The sequence below is a fragment of the Bos indicus x Bos taurus genome, chromosome 15 (assembly GCF_003369695.1).
Source record: "Bos indicus x Bos taurus breed Angus x Brahman F1 hybrid chromosome 15, Bos_hybrid_MaternalHap_v2.0, whole genome shotgun sequence".
Classification (NCBI taxonomy): Eukaryota; Metazoa; Chordata; class Mammalia; order Artiodactyla; family Bovidae; genus Bos; species Bos indicus x Bos taurus.
In genome coordinates, this window is record NC_040090.1 from 53172252 (window position 1) to 53192306 (window position 20055).

Here is a 20055-nt window from a genome sequence, read left to right on the forward strand (position 1 = left end):
GATCAGCTGTTCACGTCTCTCCTACAGAGGGCTAAACGCAGGAACTCGTCCCCTGAGTGCTGATCACAGAGCCTGGCAGAGAGCTGGTGTCTCACTGAATGAATGAATGAGGCAAAACTGGGGCTCGTCCCCTAAGTCTCCAGGCCACTGCCCTTTCTACTCCCTTCCAGAAAACATCTCAAAGCACTTAAAGCCCCCAAAGAAACACACCAGGCTGACTCTATGTCTGTCTTGAGTCCCCAGTTAAGGAATGAGTCTTGGGAATCCACTTGGGAGGGACTAGGGGCCACATGGAGGCCAAAGCCAGTAACAGAAAACAGAAGATGCTCATTATGAAGCCAGTGAGATGAAATTCAGGTTGTGATGCAGGGAAGGAGACCACATTAGAGAAAGAAAAACGAGCACAAATCAAGCAAACTGTTTAAGCAGTGGACCGAGACTCAGAGGGGAAGGACAGATTAAATCAAACCTCTGACAGGCAGTCAATGGACATTCAATTAACAGTTACAATAATACTAATTTACACAAAATGTCTAAACAATACCCACTCCCCCCACTGCCAAGGTCTTGGATTCAACGCCTCCCAGCTGTTTGGACTTCCCCTGCTAACATCACAGGGCCACCAGGCCACGGGGCAGACTCCACGGTACTGGATCAGCCAGATCAAAAGATGCAGGGGGTGAAGGGTGGGCCTGCGTGGACACTCAGAGTCTGGCCTCAGGGCTGGGGAAAGGATGTTGAGAGCAGCAGGGCCAGGCCACTTCTGGAACTGGGAGGAGCTACAAAGGACTCCAAGAGGTCAGAATCAGAATCAGGCAGCCATCTTTGCATCTGCAGCCCAGGGTCCAAGTGGCCATGACCCCAGCTTGCCCTTTGGAAGTCTTACTCCCTGCGGTTCATGGTACTCAGATGATAAAATATCTGCCGGGGACACTGAAGTCTTTCTTCATGCTGGATGCTGGGGCAGGAGGAGAGTCTCCATTTGGGGGTAAAAGAGAGGAAGGGGGGATGGCAGCCACTCCACAGGGACACCCCGAGGTCACTGACCCCACTTTGGCGAGGCAGCCGTGGGCCAGAACCTTGAGGCGGCAGGATGCTGAAGGAGCAGGCAGAGCTCAGATCTAACCGTGACCTTGGGCGGCCCCCTCACGGCTCTGGGCCTCAGTTTCCTCCTGCTCCAGTAAAGTGGGTTAATACTGGTGCCCACCTCAAGGTCGGCTGAGAACTGGGGAGCAGTGTGCCGAGTGCTGAGTCCACAGCTCAGGCACTCTTGACATCTCAGCGATCCTTCGGGCAGTGCCGCAGAGCTGCCGCCCATGTGGGGACAGGGAGGGGGAAGGGAGCGGGGCGGGGAGGGCCATGCCTCTCCCCGTCCATCACGGCTGATGGATGAAATCTGAAAGGTGTTGCAGGTACTACCCAGACACGCAAATCCCAAATCCCCTCACATTCTCTAAGCCCTCCAAAAGCCCAGCTTTAAGCAAAGCAATTTCTTGAGGTAAGCAGGAGCCTGTCTGCTAGTATCTGAAGGGCTGTCATATCCCTCTGCTTACACAGTCCTGTTTTCCTTCTGGATCCTATGAAGCCAGCCCCGCAGGTCTCATCACCTGCTTTGTATGGATGAGGAAACTAAGTTACCAAGAGGATAAATGACTTGCTCAAAGTCACACAGTAGCAGGTCCTATCTTTCTTAAATTATGCTTTTTACGGCTCGTGATGCTCCTGAGGCACAGTGGAACCGATGAATCACAGGGACAGAGGTGCTATCTATTGTAGGGGAGGGGGTGGTTCTGAGTCCCCTCTCCCATCCCGGGGGCCCCCTCTCTCTCTTCCTTATTCCCAGGCATCACGGAACCTATGATACGTCCCTACATTTTTCTTAGAACCTTCTTAGGTCTCTGCCCTGCCTGGCAGAACCTGACCAGCTCTATAACTCAGGTGTCAGAAACGGAGGCACGCGCTGGATGGCAGTCATGGGACCTTGTAGGAAGCAGCCTTCCAAATTACAGATTTTAAGCACAGATAACTGAAATAGACATTGGAGAGCTATTTCCCCAGCCAACAGCCACCTCCTCAGCCTGGAGACGCTGCCGCAGTTGGCAAATGTACTTTCAACAAATTTTAACATGCAGATTAACGACTTCTCAAACTGGACCAGGAGTGGAGAGCTGTTCCCCAAAATAAGCCCTCCCACCCCCACCCCAGTAAGGAACCCGCCGTGGCTTAGTCCCCCTGTCATATGTCTCCATGAAATATCCTTTCTGCATCTTCTCCCCACAGGCCATCGACCAATTCATTTGTTCACCATTATTTTTAAAACTCAAATTTTATTAGCAGTGGAGCGTGAGGAATAAATACTAATACACTGTTTGCACTTGAATTAGCCCTGCCTGTCCTGGGACCACAGGGCTATTTGTCAAAGCCAGACTTCCTCCCCACTGTGATCAGGACACGGGCCTTCCAAGGTCATGGACTCTCAGGTGCCAAGCAAGGATGGGGGGGTACTCTGAGGACTCACACTTTGGGCTCCCTGGCTCCTGCGCAGGCACTGAGCCACCCAAGAGGAAAGAGAGCTGAGGGGCAGGGGACGGGGTGGGGAGAGGCGCTGCATGCTGAAAGAGACAAACCGAATCCCAGCTCCGCTGCTTACCAGGTACGTCACCTGGGCTGTGCCCACTTAACCATTTTGAACTTTCTTTTCTTTATCTGTAAAATGGGCCAATAACATGCTCCTCCCAGGGTTGCTGGAGGGAATAAATGAGCAACTGGATGCGAAACTCCTATAAGCAATTTGCACACAATGGGGACAGTGGCTGAGGCCAGGCCATCTGAAACCACCTCCACCCAGTTCCCTAGAAGGATGAAAGATGGGCATCTCCTTTCCTGGTCACCCCCGATCCCCACAGGGGGCTGACACATTTGAACTTCCAGGCAAATCCATGGGACACTCTGATGTAGCACCTGCAGGCAGATGTCAGAGGCTCAGCACTGAGCAAAACAGATGCAGCCACTGGTACCCACACTGGGCTCCAGGCTCCTGCCTCTATAGCTGTCTGAGGTCTCAGACTCCGCTAGAGGGAGTCACAGCCAAGGGCATTCCTTCCAGGGCAGGTGGACACAGCAGCTGGGCACCCAGAGAGAAGCTCTGGACTTACTCCTCTCTTCAGTGCTCAACGGCCTCACTTCTTTCAATAAACCCTCAGCAAGATCCTCGGAGTTACAGGCTGTGGCACAGAAGTGGATGTGACAGCCCAATCTCATCTCTGGCTTCCCAGAGCTCAGTGCCCAGTAAGGGGAAACTGAACCATGAATAGGCAGCTACAGTGCCAGCTGGGGAATGCTCCAGAGGGAAGGAGCACGGGAGGAGCCAGAGCAGCAAGAGGGGCCCCGTTCAGGTTACAGGAAAGGGCTTCCTGGAAGAAGATGGAGAAGCAAAAGGAGAGGAGGTGGTAGAAGGGGTTCCAGGCAGCTGTGCAGCATGTGCAAAGGTCCTGAGGCAGAGTCAACTCTGCACTGGGAAACTACAGCCAGCACTGCAGACTGGCACTGGTTACGTGGATGGAACCTCTAAGGGAGGCCCAGAGGAAAGTCCTCACGGTCCTGCCCTTGGCCAACCTCCAGTCAAATGGTAGTAACAGAGTCAGTGAACTGGAGACAGGCTTTAGACATAAACCATCACAAAGAACCAGAACTTGCTACTGTGCTTACTCTAATCAGAGGATGTGCCTTCTTGCTAAGAGCTGGGCTGTAACCATCAAGAGCTGAAGGGGTTAATCAGGGCAGGCCTCCCAGAGGAGGTGAGGGGTTCTGCTGTCCGCCCTCCTCCGGCACACCTGAATGATGCCAGGAGCCCTAGTTTTCCCATCTGATTGGAAATTTTGGACAACAATAAGGCTTTATCTACTTTGCCAGTTGCATATAAAGGCAAAAACAATGGAATCTCTCTCCCACTAGACAAGGCCACAGGGCAGGGCCGTTAAGTCTTGAGTTGGGCTAAGAATAAAGGCAACAAAGGAAGTGCCTGCACTCACGCCCGAAGCTCCTCAGGGGAGCAGTAAGGCCTGGTGAAGATGCAAACCCCCATCTGGGGCTCAGGAGGTGCTAAGGGGATTCGCATTATGCAGAAAAGCTCCCCTCTTCCCCTGGCTGCTGGCAGGAGAAATTCTCCAGCCATTCCCCTCTCACCTGGCAGGGATCTGCCCTGGAGGTTTCAAACTGAGCTAGTCATCATTTGCCCTGGAGCCCCATACAGCGCCCTCCCCACCAGGACCCTCAGAGGCTGCCCACCTCATCCTGCCTGCGTGATCTTGCAGCTCTCCAGACAAGCGCTTCCATCTGGTTCCGGTTGCCCCCTTACTCCCATTCTGAGGGCATCTCCAGATTGGGACCAGCTTGGGAGCCGCGCCCTTCTGCATCTTCCACCACAAGCTGCAGGCCAGCAGAACCCTGGCATCATCAGAGTCAAAAAAGACGACAAAGACCCAGGAGCCACCCTCCAGCTAGCTGAGGAAGGGTCAAGGCAACACTTAGGTCCTTCATGCTTCACCAAGAGGGCAGCTCTGGAGTCACACCTGGCCTGTGCCCTGCTCTGCCCCAAGTTGGCTGTGTGACTTTGGGCAACTTACAGAACCTCTCTGAGGCTCCGTTTCCCTCCTCGTAAAATGTGGCTGTTGGAAGGATTAGGGGAGGAAGTGCATGTGAACTCAGTAGCACACTGCCTGAAACATTCCACAGAAACCAGCTACTATTTCTACCAACAGCATTCCAGGCCTCCTCAAGGACACTCTGTCAAGTGTCTGGCCATTCTAACCACTTTTTTTTTTTCCTCTTCTTTTTTAAATTTTTGATTCCACCACAGTATATGGGTCTTAGTTCCCCAACCAGGGATTAAACTCACGCCCTCTGCATTGGAAGGCAGAATCTTAACCACTGTCCTGCTGGGGAAGTCCCCTATAAGCCTTGGAGCCTCCCAAATTTTTTTCCTTTTTAAGAAAAAGTTTTCAAATCAAAGTGTAATGTCTGCACAGAAAAGTGCACATTAAGTGTAGAGCTCCATGAATTTCCCATAGTATCAGCTCTCAGATCAAGAGACAGCATTATCAGTATCATAGAGCCCCCTGTACCCCCATGCCTTCTGCGAGGGTACTGTTATCCTGACTTGTTACCAGAGATTTATTTTCCTGTTCTCGAATCTTATAAATCTATATAAAGTCGTATAGTACGTACTGAAAGCACCTTACTTAAGAAGCCCTTCCATAGATGTTATCCAATTTGCTCTTCCCCAAGGCTGAGGAGATTAGCTCTTTTATTACCCCCATTTTATTGCTGAGCAAACAGAGGCGTCAGACATGGTAACAAACTTATCCAAGGCTGTAGATCCCCTGGAGGAGAGCTTGGTGACTCATTCTAGTATTCTTGCCTGGAGAATCGTATGGACAAAGGACCCTGGCCAGCTATAGTCTATGGGGTCACACAGAGTCAGAACCGACTGAAGCGACTTAGCACGCACGCACACAGAGGTGAAGAGGAGGGGTTGCCAACTCCAGGCTGGCCAAGGCCCTCTCCTGTCACTACCCCACCACACCAGGCTACATCCCACACATCATACTAGACCACACACCCCTAACAATGTGTGTGTGTGTCAGGGGTGGGGGTGAATCCCCTCCTCCAGGAAGCCTCCTGGGATTGCCCAGAGAACGGTCAGCCTGCCTCATGCTGCCCATTGCAACCTGGACACTGGGGGTCTTACCATACTGCTGACTGAACATATCCTTGTCCCTGGGAGGGGGGGGGGCTGTTTACTCACTCCTGTGGGTTTGCACAAAATTTTTGCCTTCTCTTCTCCACACACCTCTTGGGGTCACAAGTCCCAGAGGGCAAGGCCTGCTCCAGGGCTCATTCCCTGCCCTGCCCGGGACTCAGGGTGGGCTAACAGCTGGGAGGGTGGGAGTAGCTGTGAATCGGGCCCACCAGGAGTGGGCACTGGCGCAGGGCGCTTGCTCCCCTGGTGTGAGGGGAGGCTCCTGGAGAGCCAGTTTAGTGTGAGCTGGGAGACAAGGAAGAACCAGGGGCCCCCATTTCAAATCCTGATGCTGCAAGTCATGTGACCTCAGGCCAGCTTCTTCCTCTCTCTGGGTCTTGCTTTCCTCACTTGTAAAATGAGCTGACTGGGGACTTCCCCAGTGGTCTAGTGGTTAAGAATCCACCTGCCAATGCAGGGGACATGGGTTCGAACCCTGGTCTGAGAGGATCCCACACACCATGGAGCAACTGGGTTCATGGGCCTAGAGCCCGAGCTCCGTAACGAGAGAAGCCACCGCAGTGAGAAGCCCAAGCACCGCAACTAGAGCGTAGCCCCCACTCACCACAACTAGAGCCCACACAGCAACAAAGACCCGCACAGCCAAAAATAAACAAATAATTAATTTTTAAAGAGAAGGTAAAACCTAGGAAAAAACAATGAGCTGACTGGACTAAGTCCACCTAGACAAATTTACTGTACCCTGGGCCCCTGGCAGACATCCCATCAACCCAGGTTCTGTTCCAGGGAGCCCACCCTTGGCCCCAGACCCCTCTCAACCCTGCCCTGCAGGCACCACCGCCCATCAGCAGAAGTGGGCCCAGGAGGAGATCCAGCAGACACCACTGAACACGCTGGCACCAAGCAACAGGCGACACTGGGACTCTGCATCCGCGTTCAGTGCCAGACTGTGCCCTGAGATCCAGGGGCTGAAAGCGCAGACAGGGCCACAGCTCACGCCCCAAATCCTGGGGCTTCCATCCCCACAAAAGGCAGTCTTCTCCCAGGTTCTCTGCCCCCACAGTCCTTACACTCACCTGCCTGGCACCCTCCCACAAATATTCCACCAGGAAGAAATGAAATTCTGGGGGCACACCATCCCTGGCTCATACCTCGTGTGTGTAGGGTAGCACCCCTGGGGCTCAGGCCTCTGCTCCCCGAGTCTCCTCCTGATTCACGGGAGTGAAGTCAAAGCTCTCACCGCACGTGCCACCCCCACTCTCACTAGACACCCCTGTCCAGTCCCCCTTGGCCCTTGACGCCAGGAGGGAGTGAGGTGCCTAGGGATTCGGTCCAGGGGGACCTTGGATCCACACACTGTGAGCTGAAGCTGTCAATCTGATCTTTCCAGAGCTGAGGCTCATTGCTAGCCCCAGACTCCACCATCCAGGGCCTCTGCACACAAGGGGCTCCCAGAAGAAGCCATTCATTCAAAAATATGTCTTAAGCACCTATTAGAAGCTGGTACCATCCAAGCTGTTGGGGAGGCAATGCTGAGAAACAGACCCAGCCCCTGTGCCACCGGAGCTCATCTCTTGGGGAGACAGAGGATGACTTCTGCTGACCTTCCTGAAGCATCTGGCCACACAGTCTCCTGCCCTGGACCCTCTGCAACTGGTGGGCTGTTTAAGTTCCTCCCCTGCCGGGGCTGAAGGCTCAAGCAGAGACACCTACTGGCTCCTTGGAGAGGCACTGGCCACCATGAGAAGACACAGATACAGAGAAAAGGGGTGATGCTATGGTCCAGCTGTGTGGCTGCAGGTTACCCAGGAGTATCCGTAATCTCCTGGGTCAAACGGAACCAGTGACCCCTATGGTGTAAGTTGCGGAGAGGATATGCCAGAACATTTGAGGATGGACACTGGAGACGTGACAAGAGGGGCAGCATTCCTGGTCCAGGAACATGGGACAAAGGTCCACTCCGGCGTCTGAGGCCCAAGGTCAAGCCCCGAGCATCCCCCTCCGCTCACCACCTCCCCTGGGGAGGGGCTGAGGGGGAGAGCCAGCCTCGTGCTGATGGAAACGCACATCCTCAGCTGACTTTCCACAGCTCACCTGGTGCAATCGCCTTGTTTGCTTTTGATGTGCACCCTACCTGGCACATCTCACGTTCCAGACTATTTACCCCGGACTCTGGCAAGATACCTACTTTTCAAAGGAGAATGGTATGGTATTGTTTTCATTCAGATCACCCGGGTGAGCCTTCTCCACCCAGCTGCTTACCCTGCGACCTGGGTCACCTGAACTTTCTGGCCTTCCCGGGGTGTCTGCAGCCTCACGTGGCCTCACAGAAGTTCGCGGGAGCAGGCTGTCACCTCAGTCCTCAGGCCCCAGTCCCCAGGACCCAAGGGGTCAGATTCAGAAGATATCTGTGCTCCCAGCCCTGGGGGTGGGGAAGCCCACCCTGTGCTGCTCCGTGGCAGGACCTGGCACCCAAGAGGCACTTGAGAAATGTGTGCTAGGAATGGACGTGACCAAGGATCGGGCACCTACCTGCCCTCCAGGCCAGCGCCAGCCTTGTAGGTTTCTCAGAGCACCCCACCCCCTCAGGTCCAGGCCATCATCTTCCTGCTAGGCTACTCTAGTTTGAGGAAGAGTCTTTTTTTTTTTGGCCATGCCACACAGCATGTAGGATCTTAGTTCCCTGACCAGTGATCAAACCCGTGCCCTCCTGCAGTAGAAGCTTGGAGTCTTAACCACTGGGCTGCCAGGGAAGTCTCCATGGGAAAGAGTCTGAGCAGAAATACAAGTAGGAGGAGGCTTTGCCTTTTGCTCATAAGGGCTCTTCACAACCCCAGGACTGGAAGGAGAAGAAGGGTAAAAGTACCTTACAGGGCTCCAAGGAAGGGTGCAGAACGAGGATTTGTGAGGAGTAGATTTGGCTCAGTATAAGGCAAAGCGTTCTGGTATTTTTTAGGAGAGAATCACTAGCGTTTCCTGAACACCTTCTGCATGCCAGGCAGTATGCTGGGTGCTCCCACACGCTCCCTTGTTTACAGCTACCTGGCGAGGAGCAGCCTGCCTCATGAGAGGTCGAGAGCACGGGTGAGACTGCCAAGTCTAAACCTTGGATAAGCTATGCAACCTCTTTGAGCCCCAGGTTACTCACTGGTAAAATGAGACGATAGTCCCTACTTCCGAGGGCTGTTGGAAGATCAAAGTAATACTTCGAGAGCATCTACGGAACTCTCCTACACTGCTGGTGTGAATGGGAATTGGAAAAGTCACTAAGGAAAACACTATGGAGGTTCCTTAAAGCACTAAAAACAGAAGTACCATATGATCCAGCAACCCTACTTCTGGGCATACATATGGAAAAGATGGAAGCTCTACTTTGAAAAGATACATGCACTTCAGTGTTCATGGCAGCATTATTTACAACAGCCAAGATATGGAAGCAACCTAAGTGTCCATCGATAGATGAATGGATAAAGAGGATACAATGGAATATCAACTTCACCATAAAAAAGAATGAAATAATGCCATTTGCAGCAATATTGATGGACTTAGAAATTACCATACTAAGTGAAGTAAGCCAAAGACACATATCATCTGATATCACTTATATGCAGAACCTAAAAAATTGTACAAATGATCTTATTTACATAACAGAGTCATAGACATAGAAAACAAATGTATGGTTGAGAAAGGGGAAGAAGAGGGTTAAGTTGAGAACAGGAGATGAATAGATACATGCTGCTGCTGCTGCTAAGTCGCTTCAGTCATGTCCAACTCTGTGCGACCCCATAGACGGCAGCCCACCAGGCTCCCCATCCCTGGAATTCTCCAGGCAAGAACACTGGAGTGGGTTGCCATTTCCTTCTCTAGTGCATGAAAGTGAAAAGTGAAAGTGAAGTCGCTCAGTTGTGTCCGACTCTTCATGACCCCATGGACTGCACCCTATCAGGCTCCTCCATCCATGGGATTTTCCAGGCAAGAGTACTGGAGTGGGGTGCCATCACCTTCTCCGGCTGCTAGATATAAAATAGATAAGCAACAAGGACTGTTGTTTATCTATTGGACTAAGGACTATTGTCTAAGGACTATTGTCTATCCTCTGTCCACAGGATTCTCCAGGCAAGAATACTGGAGTGAGTTGCCATTTCCTTCTCCAGGGGACCTTCCCCACCCAGGGATCAAACCGAGGTCTCCTGCATTGCAGGTGGATTCTTTACCGACTGAGCCACCAGGGAAGCCACTATATAGCACAGGGAATGACAGTTACTACCTTATAATAAACAATCATAAACACACATAAAAGCATCTATAACACAGTACGTGCTTAGTAAAGCTAGACTTCAGAAGATGGGGAGGAGGAAGAGGAGGAGAAGAGGGAAGCAGGAGGGTGAGCTGAGGCTGGGAAATAGCCAGCAGAGACTCTGTCCACAAGATGGGATGTCCACAGGTAGGATGCTGACTGAATGATCTCAAGTTCCTTCCAGGAATAAGATTCTGTGATTCATTTAACCTCCCTGTGTTTCAGTTTTCCCAGCAATAAAATAGGCATTATCATTCTTGGACAAATGCTGCTTTATTCAATGCAATATTCTTAGCCTGGGGAAGAGCACTGCTTCCACCATCTGCAAAGGCTGCGGTGGCCTTCAATCAGTCTCAGGCGTGAGGACAGAGCCCCAGGCAAGGGGCAGCAGGCCTGGATACTGATGCGACCTCTCAACCCATAAACTCTTGTTTTTGACTAGTTACTGAAATTCTGAAAGTCTGGGATGATAATTCCTACCTGTCGCATCTACCTTTCAGGTTTGAGGCCATGTAAGATACCTGGGAGAGAAGAAATCTCCAAGACATCACAAGCCTCTGAATATGTGATACACACCAGGAGCTGGCATCGGCAGCCTCAGCAAAGGGCTGGTTGTGCTGACTGATGGAAGCTTGGGGGTGGGGTGGGCTCGGTGACAAGCTGTACCCATAAGCCCCCTAGGAAATGACTCCATGAGGGTCTTCTGGCCCTCCCTAAATCCACTCTAGTCCTCTCTACCTTTGAAAACGTCTGTGTTACCTCCAGAGAGAGAGATATCCTGTCACCAGCCTTGCGGGGAACATTTTTCCATGACCTTACGAACAGTCCTAGATCAGGGAGATGCTGTAAAGATTCCTGACAACCACACTGTAACAGCAGGGCACCTCAGATTTCCTCCAGAGACGTCCTGTCATGCCTCTGAGAGTCCAATATACCCCAGTTAGACCCCGGGCCCTGGGGGGATGGTGAACACACAGACCCTTGCTGGTCTGGGCCAAGTGGGATCCAGGACCCTGTGGGGCCCCATCTCATCTGAGCTCACGAGAGTCTGGCTAAGGCTTCATGTGGCTCCCTCCTCCAGCATCCAGGCCAGGTCCTTACTCGGACAGCCTCTGTGTTAGATAAGACTGGCACACAATCAGCTACCACAGCAGGAGCTCCACTGGGGGTGGTCTGTTCCCCCAGTGCTGCCAGTGGCCTTCCACTCAGGGGTCAGAGAAATCAGGCTAAGGAAAGACAAGCACCAGAGTACATCAAGAGTTTGCCCCCTCCTCCAAGCCAGGCCTTGCCCACAGGGGAGTGAGGGAGCCGGAGGGGAGTCTAAGAAATTAGGGGAGAGTCAGCGCACATTTCACACACATGTGCCTGTGTGCTCACATGTGTGTGCACCCACACAGGCACACACACAGAAACTTTACCCCCAGGGTGTGAAATCAGACTGCTTGAGTGTAAATTCCAACTTTACTTCTTACTATGAAACTTTGGGCTAATTCATCGCCTGATCTGGATCTCAGCCTTCTCATCTGTAAAATGGGTATTATAGTACCTTAAAGTTATTAAGAGGATGAACTAAGATCCTATACGGAAAGCACTTTGCATCATGCCTGGCACATAATAAGTACTCAATGAACATTAGCTGGTATTATTGGCATTGGCATTGTTGTGAAGTCATCTGTCCATTTAACAAGTATTTATTGAGTACTTACTATGTGTCAGCTGAGTGCTAGAGTCAAAAATCCAAGGCCGTATCCCCGCCTTCAAGGAGTTCACAGACTGTTGCCTTAACGAATCAAGATCAGGTGCTTCCCTGGAGGTTCAGTGGTTGAGACTCCAAGCTTCCAAAGCAGGGGACGTGGGTTTGATCCCTGGTCAGGGAACTAAGATCCTGCATGCCTTGTGGTGCAGCCAAGAAAAAAAATTTTCTTTTTTAAATCAAGACCATTCTCCTTTTTAGTTCTAATCTGATTTTGTTGGGATGCCTGGATGGGACCAAATGACTATGAGTCTTTCTCTCCCAGCCTTCTCCCTCCCTCCTGGAGGCCACAAAGCCCAGTGAAAAGGATGCCCCAGCTCAGTGGACTCCTGCCTTATAACCTGGACAACTAACCTAAGCTCCCTGGACCTCAGGGCCCTCCTCTGCCTGGGGCTGGGACTAAACTCCCTCTAGACTTCTCTGATGACTAAAGAAACACCCCTGCTGCCTCCTAATAAGGCTTCCCCATTTCTCACCGACCTGACTAGGAATGGTATTCCATAACATTTTCAGAACTGAACAGGGCTGGAGAGACTCTGTAAAGATGAAAATGTAATCATACTTCTAACAAGAACAACTGTGACCATTTAGCAAGCACTTGGTGCACTGCTGAGACTGTCACAGGTGGGTATTATGTTCCTCATGGGACTGGAAGAGCTGGGGTTGGAATCCCATGCAGTCTGATCCAGGAGCAGCCACCGCCTCCCTGCCACCCGCCCACAGCCTCTGGAGGGGAGACAGGGTGCCCTGCTCAGGCAGAGAGGAGCAGACAGCAGACCCCAAAAAGTGACAGCAGCCCTTCATCCCTCCACTCACCCTGCCCACTCGGAAGCCGTGCCAGGCTGAGGGCAGAAGCCACCCCAGCATCCCTGGAGCCCCAGGACACATCCATCCTCCTCGGCTTCTCAAACTTTTCTTTTTTTATTAAGTGTGCCTTGTAACCAGCCTCTCACTTACACTTAACATCCTCTGGGTTATTGATTTCTCATTTTATTAAATCCTCTGTTTTAACTCTGGCCCTTAAACTCCAATTCTAAATATGTGTTTACTTCACAATCATTCTTCTGTCCTGAGGGGTCACACCCTTCTCTACTCCCTCCCCCAAGGAGACTCCACGTGATTATATCACTGAATCGGGAGCCGTGAGGTCGACCTTATCATACGGCCCAGATTATAGAGAGGAAACTGAGGCAATCAGTAGCCTGGTTTTCCCATTTCCCAGCTGGCTCTGTCCCGCGGGTCCACAACATAGGCCCTCCCCCCTCACAAAGATCTCCCCACCAGACTGTGTACACGCAGCCTTTCCTTGGCCAAAATATCCCCAGTGCACCCTGGCAGAAACTCCAGAGCCACCTGGTTTTCCCTGCTTCCTCTGAAAACTGCCCCCTGAGAAACGCAGGAGAAGGCAGGAGGGGTAAGCAGGACCCCTCCAGAGGAGGGGCAGGCCAGTGCCAACCCCGGGACTGAGCAACAAAGGGCAGCCTACTGTCCTCCAGACCCCTGTTCCATCCCCCACAACCCGGCCCCGCATCCTGGGAAAAGGCAGGTCCAGGATCAAGCAGGGGGCCAAGGAGGGATGGGAAGAGTCACAGAGGTCGAGGCCTGTGTGGCGGAGGAGCCCCAGCTCCCGGAGGCTGAAGGCCCGCCCAGCCTTCCTTTGCCCTCCTCACCCACCATATTCCACAAATATATCTCCATGACAGACATTTGTTAAACATGAGTTGAGGCCACTTAAATAAGACAAATATTAATATTTATTTCAGAGCTGCTCTGTGCGAGGCATGATCCCCTGGAGGTGACAGGTAGAGGGGGTGCTGGGCACAAGGGTCCCACTTTCAGGAGGGGAGGACCGAGAGGGCGCCCAGCAGGCTGGGGGGTGAAATTCAGGCATCAGAAATGCCTAGAAGCAGCCCCCAGGGCAGCAAGTGCCCCGAGGCATGCGTCTTTGCAAAAGACTGCTCAGCTGCAAGCTAGGACCCCAGAGCTACCTGGGGGGACCCCTAAACGCCCCATCACTCTCCTCCCAGCATGTCTGGGCACACACTCCCCAGCCTCCTTCAGACCTGCCTCCCCTCCTGGCTCCCTTGTTCCTGAAAGAAAACCGAGGCTGGAAATCTCGAAGTTCCCTCCGACACTTCCTGCTCCCTCATCTGCGTGCCCAAGCTGTCAGCACGTCTGCCGCTCCTTGGAAATGCCACTCAAGTGCACCCCCTTTCTGCCGTCACCCTCATCCAAGTCCCTCACCCACTCTGGGCACCCAGTTGCCTCTGCCCAAGGATGCTGAACCCTTCTCTTTGGCTCTCAGGGTTCTGCAGACTCCAGTTAGTTCTGCCCCAGCCCTGTCCCCCTTTCTCCCCACCGAGAGGACCCAGCCTCACCTGTCCCATCCCTTCTGCCCATCACCCAGGCCCCAGGGCACCCCCCATCCCCACTCGGCCTGTGCATCCCTGCACTCCAGCCCCTTGTGAACACCTGGCTCAGCCGGCAGCCACTGCAGGTTCATGCCCACACCGCACGTGCCAACCGCACCAACCACGCCATGTGCCCGCCTGTGCTCTCCACCTGCTCATAACCCTGCTGGAAGCGGTCCTGCCTCCCCGAGGTTCTGGTAACCCCCCAATCCCTGCTGGTCTGAACCAAGGTGACAGAGACGCTCAGTTGTTTAAAGAAAACCTGCGATGTATCTTTTCATAAAGAGGCTCTTCTTTCCCTTTTCTGGCCTCAGTCGAGGGGAAGGAAGCGGGGTTCTGAAGCGCTCCTTGGTCTGAGCCGTGGGCTACACCGCAGGGCCCCCTGTGGGCCCCCTTCCTCATCTGTAAGAGATCATCAGGTCTAATTCACCGGGTCTCTGGGGTGACCGAGAGAAATGAGCCAACTTTGCAGGCAATACAACATTAAATTGAGCCTCTACTTCCTTCCCACCATTTCTCTCAGCTGGTACTGTGGCTTAAAATGTTTTTTTCCTATTGGATTTGCTACAGGTAAGGCATACCCTATTTTATGTAACCATATATTATAATCAAGTAACAACTATTTCTCACATTTCTACTAGGGGCAGGGGCCAATTTCTGGGATGTTGAAGGACAGGGCTTGCTCCTTTGGAGTTGAGGATGTGCCAAGGCACCAAAGGCCTTGTTCTTTAGGGGATCGGCCATCCAGGTGGGAGACAAGCAGAGACAGGTAATTATATACAGCAGGCAGGCGCTGGGAGCTAAACCACAGAGGCTGTGTGGGAGGAGCCACCTGGGGACACTCCCTGGGCACCTCCTGGGCTGACAAACCACAGTCCCTTCTGCTCACATTCATGCCAACAACAAGCCTTTCAGGCAGAAGAGACTATTCCCATTTTACAGGTGAGGCAAGTGAGGGTCAGAGAGGTTAAGCAATTTGTTCACACCCATGGAGTGACACCAGAATACGAACCCCAGGTCTGCCTGACATGAGCCGCTGAAGCTGTCACACTTTGGGGATAGAAGGCCAGGGTGGGAGCAGAGAATCCCTTCTCAGGCTATACCTTGTGTGGCTCCAGAGGCACCCTGGAGGCTGGGAAGGGTGGGCAGAAAGGAGGAGAAAAGGACAAGGAAAAGCATAGAGTGCCTGGGGGGAGGGTAGGCAGAGAGAGGGCAGAGGGTCAGGTCCAGAGGCACAGAGCTGGGCCCAGCATGTCCATGCTGTAAACTCCAGGCCACAGTCTGGGAACTCCATCCAGGAACCCAAGGGGACCACTGATGCTCTGAAGACCGGGTCACATGTTCCAAACACCATCCTTTGCCAGAAGGCAGGCCAGGTGGAGGTCAGGTGCCTGCAGCCTCCCCAGAGAGGAGGCTATGTTACCATAACCCAAGGCTGGGCCACTGAAGCCCCATGTGGGATAGTAGCCAGGGGAAAAGGTCAGGCTGGGCACCAGCAGTGTCCCAGAGAACCAAGGCTCAAGCAACAAGGTGCAGGAGGGTGGGATGGGGGAGCTGAGGAGTGCAAGGCCCCCAGGCCATGTGCCTGGGAGAACCAGGAACTCTGCAGGCGGGGTTCCACAGGAAGCCATGGGCTGCGGTGGGGGTGGGAGGACAGCCAGGGTGCCAGTGAAGCCAGTCTAGGGGCAGGGAGAACGCAGAACCACAGACCAGCCAGGCTGCAGACCGGGGCAGGGGTGGGGAGCCAGCGCCCCGAGCAAGGAGGAGTGCTGAGCTGACCCTGGCGAACGTGAGGGCTGAAGCCTGGGATGTGGAGAGGGAGGGCTGAACAGCAGCAAGACCTTAAAAAGCAACAAGTAGCTTCCCAGGTGGCACCAGTGGTAAAGAACCCACCTACCAATACTAGAAGACAACACGGACTCAGGTTCGATCCCTGGGTCGGGAAGGTGTCATGGCAACCCACTCCAGTATTCTTGCCTGAGAAATGCCATGGGCAGAGGAGAGAGGCAGGCTACAGGGTCACACAGAGTCGGACACGGCTGAGCACACGTACGATAGCACGAGAGCCAGGCTGGGAGTCCAGAGGCTTCAGGTGTGGCTGCAGAGCCTCAGACAAGTCATTTAACCTTTTCGAGGCTCAGTTTTCAGGGGATCAATAACACCTCCCCGAAGGGCAGTGGTATAGACAAAACGCTTGTCTGGTTCAGATCGAGTAATTTTTCTAAAAAGCATTTGGAAAACTGCGGAACTCAATCACGACGTAAGGGACTCGTACTATGCAGAAGCAACAAGAGATGTTTGCTTCCCACACGTATTCTCTGCCTGTTGCCCACCCGCGCCAGCCGCACAGCAACCAGCGTCATATTCAATGTTCCTCTTGTTTTCTGAGCAGGTTTTCCTCGTCTCCCAGGACAGGTCATCCTGCCCTCTTCCTTCCCTTCTTGCATCTCAGTTGGGCTGAGACTCATACCAGGCACAGCTGAGGCCCACTGTCCAGGAGGTCCTGTGCTCCAGCAGCTGGGACCTCCTCAGAGTCTCCACTTATCTGCCACCAGGCAAAGTTCCCTCTCCATCCGCAGGGAAAACCACATTGGGAAGCCAGACCAAGTAGCAGAGCCAGTCTCTAGGAAGAACTTTAGGTGCTGGGGAAAATGCTAGCCAATGATCAAGATGCCTAGGGGGTGGGGGGGGGAGGTATGGGGAAACACAGAAAATCAGAACCTCCTCTCAACCCCCCTCCCCTAACCCCTGCCCTCCTCCACCAGGCTCTCCCAAGAACTCCAGGAGCCAGATTCATCTTTGGTCTTGGCTGGCAGGTCCAGAGGAGGATGGGGATGGAGCTAGAGAGGCAGGCAGGAGGCTGATGGGCAAGCCGGGGCCGCAGCTCCATGGACAGCTAGCTCCACGAGAAATGAACAAAATACGGAAAATTAAACAAACCCAGACACTGTAATGTGTGCATATTAGATTAACTCTCCAAAGGGTCGTGACCTTGAGGAACACATCCAGCCAGTGAGGAAAATAATAAACCTGATTAATGAAGAGGCACGAGCTGCAGCTTCAGCAAATAGAGCCTGACGATGCCCAGCGGAGTTCCCGGGGTTCCTCCCTGAGCGGGACCAGAGCACAGAGGACCTCTCCCCAGCCCTCACCCATTCCACGAGCACAGACACTCCAGGAGCAAACAGGACCAGAGTCCTCTCTCTGGCAGCCCACTGTCAACCCAGACAGCCTCTCTCCCAGGGGATACCACGCCCACCATTGGCAGGTGCTCCTGGAAGCACCCCAGTCACCCAGGTGACCCACAGGGAGCTTAGATGAAGGCAGTTCTCCTTGTCCCTGGCAAGGCTCCGGGCACTTGGCCAGTCCCGGGATGTATTGGTCTGGTCCCGACTGGCGCCCACTGCCTGGCTCCGGGGCCCAGCCAAGCCCAGGGGTCCCTCTGCTTTCCAGACAACCCAGGCCCTTGGGAGAACATGCCCAGGAGAGCCACTGGAGGGAGGCAGGGAGGTGGCACCTCGTGGCATCACCAGACAACAGCACCAGGAGGAAGATGGCAGCATGAAGTAGAGGTGCCAAGAGCTGTGCAGCCCGAGGTCCGGTGGGGGAGACGGTGGCCGCATTGCCCGGCCACTGCCAGACTGGCGGCCCAGAGGGCCCAGGTCCTCCCTGGCTGCGGGCCTCCCCAGCCCAAAGGCCCTCGCCAACTCTCCCTGGGCTCCAACTCCTCCCCCATCACTTTCCTCAGCTCAAGGGAGCCAGCGAAAGAGACACAGGTGCTCCCGGAGCCTAGAAACCCCTGTCCCAGCTGTCGCAAGCTGGCCCTCTCCTCTGGCCAGGTCTGAGCCGCTCACCGCTCGCCAGTCCTCACTAGAGAGGAGCTCGCTTTCAGCTCCCCTCCCCCCGCTCCGCCCCAGCCCCCTCCCCCATCACACGCCCAAATGCAGGTCTCTAGAGTTTCTCCCTCACTTCCCACTCGGGTGAACTAGGGTGGGATGGGTGGGAACCTCAGTAGTCCAGGGAAAAGAGGGTCGTTTCTGATACGACGCTATTCTCCCCGAAGCGAGACGGCGCGAAGGATTGGGGCGGGGGTGGGGGGCGCGTGTGGTGGTGGCCAGAGTCCAGGGCAGGGGCCGGGGGCAGTCGAGGCAGATGGCAGAGAGGACTGGAGGAGGGGGCTTCGTGGGCTCCGGGCTGGGATGGGGCACTGTAGCCGGGGACCGAGACGACCAGAGAAGCGGAGGGTGACGAGGTGCGGGGGAGAAGCGCCGGGGTGGGGAAGGGGCCGTCATCCCTGCAGGGGGCAGAGGGAGGGCTGGGAGTTGCACAGGGGCAGAGGGAGGACCAGACCGGGAAGACGGCGAGCCCGGGGAAGGGATGCGGAGGGAGGGAGATGGGGATGGAGACCGGAGGAACTACGGGCGCAGAGCGATGGGGGTTCGGAGCCCGATCGGGAGACGCAGAGACCGGAGTGCAGGGGACAGGCTGGCTGAAGGCGGGAGACGGAGGGAAGGGCGCAGGGAAGGGGGTGGGGGCGGGGGCGGGGGCGGGGTGCGGGGCCGCGGCCCCGGAGGGCAGGAGAGGCAGAGACGTCAGAAGTAGGGAATCCGGGCGCGGGAGGGGGCGCGCGCGGGGCTCCGCGCGAATGGGACGCGGGGGGCGCGGGGGCAGCGCAGGTGCGGGCCGGGGGCGCCGCGGCGGGCCCTGCCCTTACCTGGGCGGCTCCGCACTCCGGGGGCTGAGCTCGGGCCGGGCGCTGCTCCGCCGGCCGCCGGGCTGTTGTTTTCCTTTTTTTTTTTTTTCGTTCTTCCGCAGCCGCCGCGGCGGCTCCAGCGCGATCCGCCGGCAGCTGAAGGCAGAGTCTGTGTCCGGCTGCGAGCGAGCGAGGAGCCGGCAGCGCGGGAGGAGCGCGGCCGAGGCGCGCGGCGCCGCCCGGCGGGCAGCGCGGGAACTACGGCGGCCCGCGCACGCCGGCCGGGGGGGCGCCCCTTCGGGGCCCGAGCGCCGAGCCGCCCGCCCGCCCTCGTAGCCCTCTCGCCCGGCGCGCTCGGGGCCCAGGCGCCGGAGGAGAGCGGCGGCGAGGGGCCCGAGCGACCGTAAGCAAACTTGCCGCCACCCCGGGGACCGAGGCCGAACGAGAGGCGCGGGGCCGGGGCCGCAGCTGCACGCAGGGTCGCGGGGGGCGCGCGCGACCAAGCGGCCGCAGGACGCGGTGCGGGCGCTGCGCTGGATCGACCTCAGGGGGACCCCGGGCGAACCCGCACCCAGCACCGCCCTGCGCAAAGGGGTGCCCACCCCGGCCCGGAGGAGTTCGAGCCCGGCCCGCTTCGGCGGGCAAAGGGCGCCTCCTGGTGGGGCTCTCGGGGAACAGCGCGAGGGAAGAGCGTGCTGGTTTCTGGAGACTGGCCTCGGTGGTGGCTAGGCTGGAGGAGTGTGAAGTCGGCGGAGAGAAAAGAACAATTTGTTCCAGGAGGCTGGAGACAGACGTCTTGCACTTAGTAGTTCCAGGGCACTATTTTATGAACACAAACATCTTTGGAGGAGCCGTCATCCTCATGCCACGGATGAGGATCCCAGCCCAGGAGCCTGGGCTTCAGGTAAACGAGGTAGTGAGCATCAGGACCAGGGGGGCAATCAAGCTTTCTGACATGGCTCCATAGCTCATTGTACTACATCACCGCTGTCCTCCGGAGGAGCTGGGGAATCGGGGATCCTGAGGAGGAAGATCTGAGGACATGTGACCTCAGAGGGGGACTTCCTCCTTTCCCACCCACGTGATCTCTATCTGGGACAAACAAGGCACTGATCCGAGTCTTCCCATCGTCGACGGCTT

General features: G+C 55.1%; 1 protein-coding gene across 1 annotated transcript in view; it reads right to left on the reverse strand.

The window, feature by feature from the left end:
- Nucleotides 1–19114, reverse strand: part of GRIK4 (glutamate ionotropic receptor kainate type subunit 4) — a 502860-nt gene extending 483746 nt beyond the window's left edge. The window contains 1 exon segment of the mRNA XM_027563462.1: nucleotides 18937–19114. The gene's annotated coding sequence lies outside the window, so the exon portion shown is untranslated.
- Between the last annotated feature and the right edge of the window lie 941 nt (nucleotides 19115–20055).